This window comes from Sciurus carolinensis, chromosome 13 (genome assembly GCF_902686445.1).
Source record: "Sciurus carolinensis chromosome 13, mSciCar1.2, whole genome shotgun sequence".
NCBI lineage: Eukaryota > Metazoa > Chordata > Mammalia > Rodentia > Sciuridae > Sciurus > Sciurus carolinensis.
In genome coordinates this window covers 44,112,928-44,129,450 of record NC_062225.1, presented here as the reverse complement: position 1 = coordinate 44,129,450, position 16,523 = coordinate 44,112,928, and the positions used below count along the sequence as shown (strand labels likewise).

Below are 16,523 nucleotides of genomic sequence, written 5' to 3'. Positions count from 1 at the left end.
ACAAGTATATGAAAAAAAATGTTCAACATCCCTAGCAATCAAGGAAATGTAAATCAAAACTATGTTGAGATTTCATCTTATCCAGTTAGAATGAATCATCAAGAATACAAATAATAATAAGTGCTGGTGAGAATGTGGGGAAAAAGACACATTCAGACATTGTTGGTGGGACTGCAAATGAGTACAATTACTCCAGAAAGAAGTATGGAGATTTCTCACAAAACTGGAAAAGAAATCACCATAGGACCCAGCTCTCCCACTCTTTGGTATGTATCCAAAAGAACTAAAATCAGCATAGTGATACAGGTACATCAATGTTTATAACAGCACAATTCACAGTAGCTAATTTATGGAACCAGTCCATGTGTCTGTTAACAGATAAATGGATAAAGAAAATGTGGTATATGTATACAATAGAACTTAGTCCAAAGAAGAAGAAATTATGGCATTTGCTGGCAAATGGATAGAACCAAAGAACATCATGTTAAGTGAAATATGTAAGACTCAGAAAGTCAAGGGTTGAATGTTTTCTCTTACATGCAGAAGCTAGAACAAAATAAGAAAAAAAATTTCCATTGGAAATAAAAGAGATATTAATGGAGTAGACAAAAAGGATAGAAGGGAAGGAAGGATGGACAGGAAAAGGGAGATATTGTGGAACAAAATTAACAAAGTTTTGCTATGTAGACTTATGAATATACCATAGTGAATTTCACCTTTATATATATATTTATAAAACACAAATTAACAAAATAATAAATAAAGAGAATGAGGACCAGTAGAGTAGAGAGGAGAAGAGGGGAGAAAAAGAGTAAGTACTGGGGACTGAAATGGAACAAATTATTTTCCACACATATGATTTTGTCAGAAAGAATCCTACCATTATGTGTAACTACAATGTACTAATAAAAACAATGAAAAAAAAGTACATATATGATGAAAAATTTTTAAAGAAATAAAATAAGTCAGGCATGTTGGTGGGCATCTGTAATCCCAGCAACTTGAGAGGCTGAGCCAGGAGGATAACAAGTTCAAAGCTAACCTCAGCAATTTAGCAAGGCCATAAGCAACTTAGAGAGACCTTGTCTCAAAATAAAAAATAAGAAAGGGCAGGGGATGCTGCTCAGTGGTTAAGTACTCCTGGAATCCATAGTATAAAAATAAATAAATTAATTAAATTAAATAAGATGATTGGGAAATTAATACATGGGAAAAAAAAAGAGGAATTTATACATCTTAAAAATTCTCCTTGGTAAAAATTTTAAGAATAAAAGAAGAAAAACTTTCTTTTTTAAAAAATTACTCTAATCTCATCTTTTTCAATTTTGGTAAAGTTGAGGAGTCCAAGTTAAATCAGCATGAATGCATTTGAAAGGATCTGAAGAATTAAAGATGACTGTAAGACTTAAATTATTACTTAGAGCTAGACTTTCCTTAGGAATGAGAAAGAAGAATTTTGCTTATTTTACACCTGACAGGATCTTGTTAGAACTCTCTTTGCTTATGTTTCTCTCTCCAAAGAAAAAAGAATCGGTGAGGTCCTGAAAACAAATTTCCTTTTAGAGGGCATACTAGGCATCAAGATCCCAAATATCCCACAATGGCTCCAAGTGAACCGCCAGCTCATGTTCTACAAGGGAGCGTGGCTGGTGTGGAGTGTGGTGGAGCTTAACTTTGTGCACTTGGGCATCCCCATAAACACACTTGGGCTCCTTTTAGTGCAGGGTAGAGTAGGGGTGGGGTGGTCAGGGTCAGGAGCTATGAGCCCACCCTCTCTATACCATCATCTTGTGTGGAATTTTCAGGAATCCAAGAATCCCAAGTTCAGACTTGGGCTCTTGCATCATAGTAGAGAAGGTGTGATTTTTAAGGGAGGAGAAGGAGGTGAATTCAACTGTTCATTAAATTAATTTTTAATGTTTAAATATTAGACATATCATGTGTGGACCTCCATGGTGTTTCTTGCCCTAGCCTTACATACATTAGGATAACAGTCAATACAGTAGTAGGCACAGAGGAAATAGGGGTTTGGCTCATTCTGCCTCTTCAGGAAATCTCTCCGGGTTCCTTGACTTTGCACTTTCCCACACTCTTCCTCACTCCAGGACTATTTATACCCAGGGACCTGCCTCTTTATTTGACCTAATGGGAGTGAACTGGTTGTTTGAACTACTGATCTACTCTCTGCCCTTGACTTCTTTCTGAATGTGATCTTAACTATTGTTAGAGTTTTGTATCTCTGATGTCTGAGCTCAGGTGCACTTTACCTCTTTGCTCAAGAAAGTCAAACTCAAATGTATGTATGAGAGCTGGTTACATCCTCAGTGGCTGGGATTAGCCAGTTGGCCCATAGCTCAGTTTTTCTATTTAATATAGTGTACAATAAGCCTTTTCTTGTTAGGATAAGAAAAAAAAAAAAAAGACTAAGTCCTCAAAAACAAATCCAACTGTTTATGCTGACAACGGATGAAAAAAGTCAGAAAAAAGTGAAAACATGTAGTCAAAAACTTCTGAAAGCATCAAAACTTAGAATTACAATATTGGTGATGGCTGAGTTGTATAACATGTACAGGTCTGTGGCATTTGTAACATTCCTTTGTGACTATCAAGGCCTACCATAAAGTCAGATCTGTTAGATTCCAGATATCAAAATAGCTTGATAGTACTAACTTAACTAGTAGGTTAATTCATTAACTCACTCATTCCACAAATATTTGTCTAGCATCCATCCCACAGATTACTTGGTCTGTTTCAAAGTAAGTATCCTACAGCTATCCCACTATAGAGAACAGCCTTTTGTCACAGCTATTATGGAAATATGAACTCTTCTTTCTTCTCTCTCAGGCAATGAAAGCTCCCCCTCAAACTCTGACTTGTCTTAATTTCACTATTTTTGATGGAAATATTTGTTAAGTGCCCTAAGGTCCTTGGAGTATACTCAATTGTTCTTTAATCATTCACAAAGTCAATCACTCTGTGTTTTAATCAATTCTGTGATATAGTCAGGAATTTCAGTGTATAGATGGCCGTCTGTTTTCTGTATTTTCTCATTTAAATGGTCTCATCCACTCTGTTCATCACATCTGACAGTGTGCTTTCCCTATACCTCTGTTCCTTCCAATGTCCTTGTTATGGTTTGGATGTGAAGTGTTCCCCAAAAGCTCACATGTGCAACAACACAGGAAGTTTCACAGGAGAAATGATTGGGTTTTAAGAGTCTTAACCCAATCAGTGAATTGATACCTGATGGAATTTATTGAAGTGGTAGGATGTAGTTGGAGGAGGTGGGAATTGGGGTGTCTATGGGGTATATATTTTGTATCTGGGGAGTGGAGTCTCTTGCTGCTTCCTAATCACCATGATGTAAGCTGCTTCCCTCTGCTACCCTTACCTGCCATGATATTCAGCCTCACCTCAAGCTGGAGGAATGGAGCTGGCCTTCTATGGATTGAGAAAACTGAAACTGTGAGCCCTCAAGTAAACTTTTCCTCCTCTACAATTGTGCTGGTCAGATTGTTTTAGTCGCAGTGGCAAAATAGCTAACTAAAACAGTTCCTATCATCTTTAGAATGTAAAACCACATTTAACCAAACTTTTTCTAAAATAGCAGTAAATGTCCAATATATCATCTGTGAAATACCTTATAAGATTTAATATACCAATTTTATGCCATCTTTTTTGACTACTTGAGATCAGTTTTGATTATTTTCTATCTCCCAATTATATTCACTTTAGAATTTAGGTGGTAATTACTAGGTATATGAGGTATTAGTGAAAAATGACATAAGTTATGTCATAAGATAACTCAGAAAATTTGATTTTTTTAAAGAGAAAAATTCAATGAAATTAGTTTGATTTAATTGATTGATTATCAACCAGGTCAATTCACTCAATTGTCTGCATCTAGTGTTAAGCACATATTTTATCTTATAAATACTCTTCAATAACATGGGAGTTTGAGGTCAGTAAGACCTCATTATAAAAAAAAGAAGAAGAGAGAAAAGAAAAACAAACAAAAAATAAAATAAATATTCTTCAACTCAAACACTGATGTTTCTGAGAAAACTGTATGATCTACATTGTGCACAACCATATAAATGATATACCCCATTTGTGTACAATGACTCAAAATGCACTCTGTAAAAATTTAAAAAAGTCAAAAAAGTATTAACATGGGCTAGAAGATTAACATCCAGCATGACAGCATTGGGAACTATACTGGCCTGCTCCACAGTGAAAATGGTGAAAACTGTAGAAAATAAGGGTTCTAGGAATGGTCCTGCAGGTGAACACACATGAAGAAATATCTACTCAGGAATATCTATGAAAAATTTAAGAAAAGTGAGAGTCTGAGGGATTTTAGCCAAGATCACCCACTCAGTCCCTCACTTACCAAGTGAGGTGCAGGATCCACTCCAGACTGGTGCCAAGAACACAGAGTTCTCTCTCCCTTCAGCACCCATCGATAGCACTTTCTCTCTAGGAGAAACAGAATATCAGCATTTCTCATTCTGTCCAAGTCTCCTGTTACTGAGGTTAAGTCCTGGGCAAGTGCACTTGAGAAGTAGGGTTTCCCTTTTTGACCCCAGAACAAAAGACTCCATCTTGTAGATGGGAGGCTATACTATGGGCACATAGTGCTGAGAACACTGAGACTGATCACTCTTGGCCCAACTCATGAGTCTCTGGTTCTGCATCAGAAGAGACAATCTAAAAGGACCTCAGGTTTCTGCATGGGAATCTTGACTCCTAGAGGGAGGGTGTCACTCACCCCAACTTCCAGATCCCTGGTTCAGAGATTTTGCATGGGAAGAGAAACAAGACATAAAACAGGTAGCCTTTGATCTCTTCCCATGAAACTTGTCTGTTTTTACAACTTTGAGTGAAGAAATTCACACTTACAGCACTCTCAAGGGCAGTAGAGGTTCTGGTGGAAGACAACTGGGAGAAGATTCAAGTTACAAGCTAAATGGTAAACAAACTAGTTTTCAGAGAAGATCCAGGAAATAATATAAATGGACAGTGCTCCATGGATCAGAATGAAAATCAAACATTGATCTCAGAAATTAGTCACAAGGGCCAGAATTCGAATATATTAGTTTATAGAACAATTTATACCTCAGCACATTATTGAAAACAATATTCACTTGACAATTAGTAGAATTTAACAATTGATTGTGATCAGGGAAAGAGAACAAGAGAGCCTTATCAATTGCACTGTTATCCTTGGGTGACTGTGGGTACTGATTGTTGTGGATCCCTGGAGAACGATATCTGAGGATAAACATTAGGTGTGAAGAAACAAACCACACTAAAATAATAGTCAGTCATTAAACAAATAAGAAAATCATAATAGCAAGACCCAGAGAAAGGCAGCATGAAAATTTGTTATAATATATAATCTAAAATGTCCAGTTCTTAACAAAAAACTTGGGTCATGCAAAGAAATAAGAATTATAACCTCCACACTGAAAATATTTCCAAATATTTAAAAACATTAATGTACAGACACAGGAGCTTAATAAGCTCAACAGAAACTACCTATGAGAGAGAAAGAGCAGATATCAAGTTTACGAAAATAAAAAACATTAGTCATTCTAAATATGTTCACAGAACTGAAGGAATAGATGATGAAAAGAAGTAAAGAAAAAAATAATTAGAATATTGCATCAAGTAGATAACATCAATAAAGAGAAATGTTTTCAGAGCATGGTTCTCACTATAAGAGCTCAATAGTACATTTGTTCCAGCAGAAGAAAGAATAAGCGATCTTGAAGATAGGGGGTTGGGGAAGGGATGAAATTATTTGAATCTGGAATGTCCCAAAAGCTCATATGTTGGATGCATAGCCCTCAGAACAAGTTTCAAAGGTGGGGCTTTTAGGCTATAATTAAGGCTATAATCTCATGAATGGGTTAATCCATTTGCTGGATGAATAATTTGAATGGACAACTGAATGGTAAGTTTAGGCAGGTAAACATGGCTGGAGAAAGTAGGTCTCAGGGGTGTGACCTTGGACTACATCTATACCTAGCCCCTTCTGCTTTCCCTTTCTCTGTCGGTCTGTCTGTCTCTCTCTTTCTGCTTTCCAGATTCCATGAACTGAGTGACTCTGCTTCACCATACCCTTCCACCATGATTTTCTGCCTCACTCAGTCCCAGAGTAATGGAGTTGGCCAACCATGGACTGAGACCTCTGAAATCATGAGCCAAAATAAATATTTCCTCATCTAAGTAGTTCCTGTCAGGTATTTTGTTTATTGCAATTAAAAATTGACTGTCACAGAAATTTGATGGAGATTACAGAAGCTGAAAAGAATGAAGAAAAATGAAGAAAACCTTAATAAACTGTGGTGCATCACTTAAAACAGCAACACACACATAATGAATATGCAAAGAAAGCAGTGGGACATTTTTAAAAGAAATAATGACTGAGAAGTTTCCAAATATTGAAAAACATTAATGTCTAAACACAGGAGCTTAGTAAGATCAAAGTTGGGTGAACCCAAGGGAGACACTCAGATGCATCAAATAAGAACACTGAAAATCAAAGACAAGGAGAAAATTCCTGAAAACAACAGAAGGAAAATGATATGTTGCTTACAAATGGATTCCAGTTGATGTTTCAACAGAAACATTAGAGACCAGAAGGCAGTGAGATTTTATATATATATATATATATATATATATATATATATATATATATAAAGAGCTCAAGAAACAAAATAAAACTTATCAATTAATGTATTTCCCAGTAAAACAAACCCACTTTTAATGAAATATTCCAGAAATTCTTCAGTCTGAAAGCAAGTGATCTAGATGCTAAGTTTCATGAAAAACAAAAGACACAATTAAAATAATAATACTAATAAAAGACAGCAGAAATATATATTTTCTTCTTGTTATTTAAAAAGTCATTTTATAAAATAATATGGATATAAAGTATAATTTTGAACCAATCACATATAAAAATGTAAAATATGTGTAATATATTTGTCATTTGTCACACAATGACAATACTCCCCAAACTGATTTAATATTCAATGTGATCCCCACCTGGATCCCAAATGACTATTTTATAGAAATTGAAAAGCTGATTATAAAATTTCAAGAGATCCAGCAGCTCTATAACAATTTTAACAAAGAAAAGCAAAGTAAGAGGATGTACACCTCCCAGTTTCAAAACCTACCACAAAGCAACAGTAATCAAGGTAATGTGATTAGCAGCTCCAGGATAGACCTAACTGAGTGAGTTTATCATTGAGAGTGCAGAAAGAAGCTTGTACTTCTTTTCAACTGACATTCAAAATCAGTGCCAACATTTTTATCAACTAATGGTGCCAGGACAAATGATAGCCATATACAAAAGAGGGCAGTGGAGGATTACCTCATACTGTAAACACAAAGATTCACTCAAAATTGACTCAAAAGAAGAACTCAAAGTGGATCAATGACCTAAATGTAATAGCTAAAACCATACATCCTTAGAAGAAATTATACAGGTAAATATTCCTTACCTTGGATTTGGTGAAGGATTCTTACACTTGACAACCCAAGACACAAGCAACAAAAGAAAAAATACATAAATTGAACTTCATCAGAATAAAAAGTCTTGTGCACCCAAATGTCATCATTAAAATGACATCAATACTAAAAAAGTAGGCAAATTATCTGAATAGATGTTTCCCCAAGGAAAATTTACAAATGGTCAAATAAGTTTGTGAAATTATTCTCAACATCCTTAACTATGAAAGTAACTATAGTGAGATTCTACTTTACACTATTCAGGATGACTAGAATCAAAAGTCATGTAGTAGAGGCTACGGAGTGGGAGAATATCTTTGCCACTCATACTTCAGATAGAGCAATAATTTCCAGAATCTATAAAGAACTCAAAAAACTCTACACCAAGAATACAAATAACCCAATCAACAAATGGCTAAGGATATGAACAGACGCTTCACAGAAGAAGATCTACAAGCAATCAACAAACATATGAAAAAATGTTCACCATCTTTAGTAATAAGAGAAATGCAAATCAAAACTACACTAAGATTGCATCTCACCCCAATTAGAATGGCGATTATCAAGAATACAAGCAACAACAGGTGTTGGAGAGGATGTGGGGAAAAAGGTACACTCATGCATTGCTGGTGGGGCTGCAAATTAGTGCAGTCACTCTGGAAAGCAGAGTGGAGATCCCTTAGAAAACTTGGAATGGACCCACCATTTGACCCAGCTATCCCACTCCTCAGCCTATACCCGAAGGACTTAAAATCAGCAAACTACAGAGATACAGCTACATCAATGTTCATAGCTGCTCAATTCACAATAGCCAGATTGTGGAACCAACCTAGATGTCCTTCAGTTGATGAATGGATAAAGAAACTGTGGTATATATAAACAATGGAATATTACTCAGCTATAAAGAATAATAAAATTATGGCATTTGCAGGCAAATGGATGAAATTGGAGAATATCATGCTAAGTGAAGTATACCAATCTCAAAAATCCAAAAGGCGAATGATCTCACTGATAAGCGGATGGTGACACATAATGAGGGGTGGGGGGGTGGCAAGAATGGAGGAAGGAGGGACTGTATAGAGGGAAAAGAGGGGTAGGAGGGATGGGGGGGAAGGAAAAAATAACAGAATGAATCAAACATCATTACCCTATGTAAATGTATGATTACGAAAATGGTATGCTGTTACTCCATATACAATCAGAAACAACATGTATCATCCCATTTGTTTACAATAAAAATAAATAAATAAATAAAAAGTCATGTAGTGACTGAAGGCAGTAAGCATGTGGAGAAATCAGAACACACATATACCACAAGTGAGAAAGTAAAAATGGGGCTGTTATTTTGGAGAAGAATCTGGAAGTTCCTTAAATCATTAAACAGTTATCATGTGACCCAGAAATCTCACTCCCATGTATAATACATACCCAAGGGAAATGAAAACAGGTTCATAAAAATTTATAAATAAATGTTGATAGCAGAATCATTCATATTAGCCAGAAAGTAGAAATAATGCAAATGGCGATCAAGAGACAAATGGATAAATAAAATGGTATATTCTTTTTTTTTGTCCAATGGGTTTGCAGGCAGAACACAGGTGTCATGAAAACCACCACTAAATCAAAGTCAAAATGGGAAAGGAAAAGACTCACATCAACATCATTGTCATCAAATGCATAGATTTGGGCAAAGTCCACCACTACTGGGCCATATCTGACCTACAAATGTGGTAGGATCAACAAAAGAACCATTGAAAAATTTGAGAAGGAAGTTGCTGAGATGGGAAAGGGCTTCTTCATATATGTCTGGGTCTTGGATAAACTGAAAGCTGAGCATGAGTGTGGTATCACCATTGGCTTCTCCCTGTGGAAATTTGAGACCAGCAAGTAATATGTGACTATCATTGATGCCCTAGGACACCGAGACTTTATCAAAAACATGATAACAGACACATCTCACTGGACTGCACTGTCCTGATTGTTGCTTCTGGTGTTGGTGAATTTGAAGCTGGTCTCTCCAAGAGTGGGCTGACCAGTGAGCATGCTCTTCACACTGGATGTGAAACAACTAATTGTTGGTATTAACAGAATGGATTCCACTGAGTCACCGTACAGTCAGAAGAGTTATGAGGAAATTCTCAAGAAGTCAGCACCTACATTAAGAAAATTGGCTATAACCCTGACATGGTAGCATTTGTGCCAGTTTCTGGTTGGACTGGTGACGAATGATGGAGCCAAGAGCTAATACACCTTGGTTCAAGGGATGAAATTCACCTGTAAATGTGGCAGTGCCAATGGAACCACACTGCTCAAAGCTTTACATTGCATCCTGCCACCAACTTGTCCAACTGACAAACCTTTGTGTCTGCCCCTCCAGGATGTCTATAAAACTGGTGGTGTTGGTACTGTCCCTGTGGACCAAGTGGAGACTGGTGTCCTCAAGCCTGGCATGGTGGTCACCTTTGCTCCAGTCAATGTCACAACTGAAGTAAAGTCTGTTGAAATGCACCGAGAGAGTAAATCTATTCCTGGAGATGATGTGGGTTTCAATGTCAAGAACTTGTTTGTCGAAGATGTTCATTGTGTCAATGTTGCTGGTGACAGCAAAAATGACCCACCAAGGGAAGAAGCTGGTTTCACTGCTCAGGTGATTATCCTCAATCATCCAGGACAGTTCAGTGCTGGCTACGTCCCTGTACTGGACTGGCACACAGTTCACATTGCTTGCAAGTTTGCTGAACTGAGAGAAAAGATTGATTGCTCTTATGGTGAGAAGCTGGAAGATGGTCCTAAATTCTTGAAATCTGGTGATACTGCCATCAATGATATAGTTCAAGAAAAGCTCATGTGTGTTGAGAGCTTCTCTGACTATCCTCCTCTGGGTGATGTTGCTGTTCATGAAATGAGGTAGAAAATTGTTGTGGATGTCATCAAAGCAGTGGACAAGAAAGTTGCTGGAGTTGGCAAGGTCACCAAGTCTGCTCAGAAGTTCAGAAGGCCAAATGAATATTACCTCTTAATACCTGCCACCCCAATCTTAATCAGCGGTAGAAGAATGGTCTCAGAATTGCTTGTCTCAATTGGCCATTTTAGTTTAATAGTAAAAGACTGGCTAATGATAATACATTGTAAAACCTTCAGAAGGAAAGGAGAATGTTTTGTGGACTCTGTTTTTTTGTGTGTGGCAAACAAAGTTATTAATTTTTAAAATCAGTACTTTTTAATGGAAACAACTTGACCAAAAATCTGTCACAGAATTTTGAGACCCATTAAAACAAAAGTTTAATGAGAAAAAAAAGGGAATATTCATACAGTGAAATATTATTAGACCATAAAAAGGAATGAAGTATTGATACGTGTCACCACACAGAGGGACCTTAATAATATGTATGCTATGAAAAAGAAGCCAGTCACAAAAGATCATTTATTATATCAGTCCATTCATCTGAAAGTTCAGAAGAGATAAATAGATTGAGACAGAAAGTGGACTAGTGGTTTCTTAGTGAAGAGAAGGATATTCATAACTAGATGGTTCAGATTTCATTTTGAGGTAATGGAAATGTTCTCCAATGCACTGTGGTGATGGTTTCACATATTTGTGAATATGCTAGAGCATACTAAATTGTACATCCTGCAACAGAAACAATTGATAAATTTAACCACATATATTTTGAGAATATTTGTATTATAGATGAAACTAAATATGAAGTGAAAAGACAACTGAGCAGGAAAGAAGATATTTAAAAATTTAATAGCAAACAGTTTAATATCAATCATGAATAACTTTGATTTTAAAAGGTACAATAGAAAGGTGAACAAAGAACAGAAATGACATTTTATAGAAGAGGATTCTGAATGACCATGAATCCTATAAAAAGATTCTCAGCTTCAACAAGTAATTGTGAAGAGCAAATATTAAATAATGAGACAATTTTACAGTCATGGGATTGACAAAAATAAAAGGTCTGAGAGCACCAAACTCGGCAATGAAGTGTAGAAATAGGAACTTCCACAATGTGAGCTGGTACAACCAATTTGGAAAGTCACTTGACCAAATCTCATGTCCCATTCCCCAGTAAATTCTCCCCTTATGTTGTATTCCTGAAAATAAGTCAAATACATGAACTAAAGCAGACAATATGAAAATGGTCATTGTACCACTGTTTCTTATCAAAAAAAATCTACAATCAGCACAAAGTCCATGAGCAGGAAATTCCTGGTGTATTTACCATGGAGCAGAAATGAGGAGCAAAGGGTACATATGCCAGTGGAGACAAATCTTGAAAATACATTGAGCAAAATCAAGGCAATTGCTAAATGATCCATATTAAAATGGCAGGTAAAAAATTCAAAAGATAATGGCATACAAATCTTTAGTGAAAGCACAAAACCACATAGGATTGGTATACTTTCAAGTCATAATAATTATCATTCCCAAGGAGAACATCAGTGGAATGGGGTTGGAAAGTATTTAGGGGTGTGTTGTGGAGCAACCCAGTCCTATTGTATAAGATTCAGCACTGGGGTCCCATGAGATGAAGAAAAGAGCCAAGAGGGCCAGATTGTGCATGGTGCAACTTATTAAGGACTTAACTGACAGAAACCTGGTACTGGGTAGAAGAAAGACCAGGTAGATCCCCACCATTTGAGACAGAAGCAGGGGCATATATATCCATCAGGACAAAAGTACCTTCATCCAAAATGAAAGGCACCTGGGTTTATCTCAAGCTATTGTCAAAAATGCTGGTGCCAGGACTCAGTCTTACAGCTTCACACACAATGATTTTGTTTATTTATATTATATTGGGAAACTATGCAGGGAAAACTGACCAGGGTTACTCAGGGAATCATAGCAATTATGATTCAAGAGAGTTGCAGTGATATCAAGCCAAATCTCTGCAATAGGAAATGTGTAGTTTAAAAAGGTTGAAGCAGATATGTCATAATGCCAGTGTTTGGTGGGAAGGACAGGTAAAAAGTAGTACAGGGTGGGGATTTAGGTCACAGCTTCTAAACCAAAAAGATTTTGTTCAAGTTTGCCGTCAACCACCTAAAATCACTGTGGTTTTATGCAAAGTACTTACCTCCATGTTCATTCAGAAAATTGGGATGGTGATAATCGAATCACATCATAGGGGTGTTCTGAGGATTTGATTAATTGGTATGTACAAAAATTTATAGAATGCTCAACCTGCAGTTAATGCTTGATGTTTATATTTGTTGAAGCATAATTAAGCCTTGATATTTTTCTAGCCTAGTCTCTGTATGTGTTTCAAACATCTTACAACAAAAATATTGATATTCTTTAAACTACCAGAATTCACATGGAGAAAAAGGTAAGAGAAGCTATCCACAGGGACACATATGGTATAAGCTGATTAGTCTCTATTTTATAACCCAGATATTCAAATTTCTAAAAAATAAAAGTTAATTATGGGGTAAATAATCTAATAATTAAGGCAATGACCACACCAATTAGCTGATTATTGAGTTAAAAGATATTTGTCAAATGTCTTCTGCTTCATCAGCTATTCCTTAGGCAGTAGGCAAGTTAAAAAACAAAACAAAAAAAAAAAACCAAAAAACAAAAACAAAAAAAAAAATCAAGCAATAGTCAACAGATTCCTTGCCCTGATTAGCATATAGAATGTGCTCACAAAGAAAATAACTGGAGAACAAGGCCAGGAATTAGGTAAAGGCCATATTTTATGACCTTCCATCAATGGCAGTCTGGCACAAGTAATCACAGAAGATGGGCTTGTTTGTTTGCTTCTTGTTTAAGTGAAAATAGAATGCTTTTGAGGAAAGTGTTAGATAAGAGTGGCATAGCAAAGAATGAAAGTTTAGAAGCAAGAATGAACTTGACCTGAAGGGAGCCTCTCTGCTTGTTAGGAAAACAGGTTTTGATTCCTGGGGGTGGGAAGCCTGGGTTAGATAAGCAAGGTGGTGGCATTATAATATCAGAATTACATTTTATGAACAATTGAAGGGGATTCTTTGAGTGGCTTCTGATGGAGCTGCTTCTGAGAACTCTTAGTAGGAAGTGGCTTGGCTTTGCATATTCAGAGGGAAACTAGAATTTTTATTCTCCTATCAATAGGCTACTTACAGCTATACCTTGAGCTATCAGATGAATAAGAAGATGTGTGACTGAATTTTCAACATGACAGGGTCTTTTTCAGAGCAAATACATACATACATAACTAAACAAATTTAGTTTTAAAAACAACGGTATATTTTAAGAGGAGAAAAGCAACTAGCTGTGAAACCTCTCACCAGTTCTTTTCTGGAGCATACAGAGAGAGCCCTAGGGCTGTCTTTACAACTACCCAACAAGCTCTTGAAAACGAGCTTTGTCTGTGATTTAATAACACAATTTACAGGAAACCAAACTTAACTTTATAAGCTCCCGCTAAGAGAATGGAGACAGAGGGACAAGCCAGTAGCCAGTGAACAATTCATTATCTTTCTGAGAACAAAGATGTAAATAATCATTTATTTAATTTCAAGAATGTGGAGCAGGTAGTAGAGAAAGAAAATTCTTTTCAGTCACAATGCTGGTGGCTGTAAAAACCCTCTCACCCTACCCTGTGGTCCCACTGACATCCTGGTGTTAAAGTGAAAATATTCACCAACTCTAATAGACTGAAAATAAAAATAAACAGCTTGATTACATGGTGGATGTTTTTGAATGGCTTTCTGAATTTTAAAGTGCTCATCATGTGTCTCTATTATCTCTACACTCCACAAGATTTCCTCACTTGAAGTAATCCATGAGTGAGATGGATTCGGCCAATACCCAGGAAGCATTCTGTTTCCAAACCTCGAATCTTTGTAAAGGGCAGGGAAGTGAAAAAGATCATGGCATTTTTGCTGAAACATTTCTACTCAAATGTCCTACTTAGCTCAGAATTTTTATTTCAAATCAGGGGATTAACAAATGCCATTAAGAAATGTTGTCTTCCTTTTCATTGGTTAACTGGGATGGAGATTTGTAGGTTTCAGAACTTTTGGAAGACAGAATCTCACATCTCTCCAACTGGGTGTGGGAAGTCTAAGTAAAAATTTCATGGAAACAGTGAAAATATACTGTCATGTTACTAAAGAAAATTCATTTTGAAACTCCTTTTCTCTAAAAGTCAATTAGTGAACCGAGATCCAATCAGTCAACCCCCTTTTTGAACTTTTTTGATACCAACTATATGGATGAAGGAGAAGTTGGGGGCAGGGAGAGGGAAAAGAAAGAAGAAGGGGGAAGGACGAAGAATGGAAACAAGGGTGTAAGGAAAAAGGGAAATGAAATCCAGAATTTCTATAGTTAAGCAAATATGGTGTTTGAAACTCTTTTTAGGAGTTTCTGCATATATTTGAACAGTTCAGTAATTGGAATTCCTCTTTAAAAACTGTCTTAGCCATAATTTATTTCTCATGAAAGAAAAATTGTCTTATATTCTGTTTAATATAACTAAAATGTGTTACCTACCATATTCATCAGTCTTGTGAATTACTTTTCCTTAAAAGCCAATCTGGGCTAGTCTTTTGAAAGGAGGAGAGTAAACACATGGGAGGTGTCCAAATGGAGCTCTTGCCATGCACATGGAATAGAAAAACTAGTAGCTCTGCTGAGAAAGAAGAGAAAGACAGAAGAGAAAGAGGTAGGTGGAGGAAACTCCTCCTGGATCGTCTAACACTTCCATTTCCTGTTTTCTGAAGTCTCTGAGCTCTCACAGACACTTGTGTAGGTTTTATTTCATTCTGTCTCAGGTGCAGAAGTTTTGGGTAATCATAGTCCTCAGTTTGTGGTACTCTTTTGGGTTCATGAGAGGTCCCATTGGTTTTATGAATTTATGTATGGATAGATATAAAAATGTAGGAAGGTATGTGTTTATTCTTAGTTTGATTCTCCATTCTTATCCTTCTCTCAAAAAACTACTCCAACATATTTAACACTTAGCTTGAAACTGTATTTAACAATGTAAAGTATGCCGTATGTGTGTGTATTTTGGTTCATGTGAGTGGCATTGTGCTATTATCTTAATTGTGTTTATGGTGTTTTTTTATCTTAAACTTTTTAAGATCCCTTCATAATTGCTATGTGTGTATTATCCACTAAATTGCTTCTAACTGCTGCACAGAATTCCAAAGTGTGAATATACTATTTTTCATATTTATCATTTCTATGCATTGCTGAGCATTATTTCAATTTTCTGTTATTAGACACAGATTCCACAATTAATATCCCAAAGCATATCCCATTATGGAATTTCAGTGTATTGTATTGCTGGATCATGGGTATACGACTACAACAAATTGCTGTTGGATGGCTCTTAGACTACACGACTACAACAAATTGCTGTTGGATGGCTCTTAGAATACAGCAGTGTCCTTCCCACTAACAACACAGCTCTGCTTTTTTGTAACCAGCATGGCTATAAAGCAATTTCATTCTGCCTTTTAATTATTTCATTACTAATGAACTTGACCATCTTTTCCTTTAGCTGCTATCAAATACTGTTTTTCTTTTGAGAATTATGTGTTCATATTTATTACTTGCTTCACAATTGGTTCTTCCCTTTTTTATCATTAACTTGCTTAAGTTCTTTATGTAGTTATTATCTTAGCCCAATTTCCCAGCACTTTCTTTATCTTTCAAATGTTACTTCACTCCATGTTGCATTTTTATAAGCAGCTATTCATAATACTGAAGTAACCTAATTCACTTGTTCAATAGAACTTTCAAGAAGTATATTACTTCTGCTGTGTAACAGTTGCAGCAGAAGGTCAGGAAAGGGGGAAAGCCAATAATTGCTTCAGAAGATAAGGAAAAGTCTCAGTCATGGCACTAGAAAAAACTAATCAAATATGATCATTACAGAAAGTATATCCTTACTACTTGGCTTTTTGCATAGATGAGATAATCCTTTTTTTTTGATTCAGAGATTAAACCCAGGAGTGCTCAACCACTGAGTCACATTCCCAGCCTCTCTTCCCACTCCCCA

The 16,523-nt window shown here is 36.2% G+C and overlaps 1 pseudogene; it reads left to right on the top strand.

Annotated features, from left to right (window-relative positions):
* The first annotated feature begins 9,156 nt into the window (after positions 1 to 9,156).
* Positions 9,157 to 16,523, top strand: part of LOC124962877 (elongation factor 1-alpha 1-like) — a 71,110-nt pseudogene continuing 63,743 nt past the window's right edge.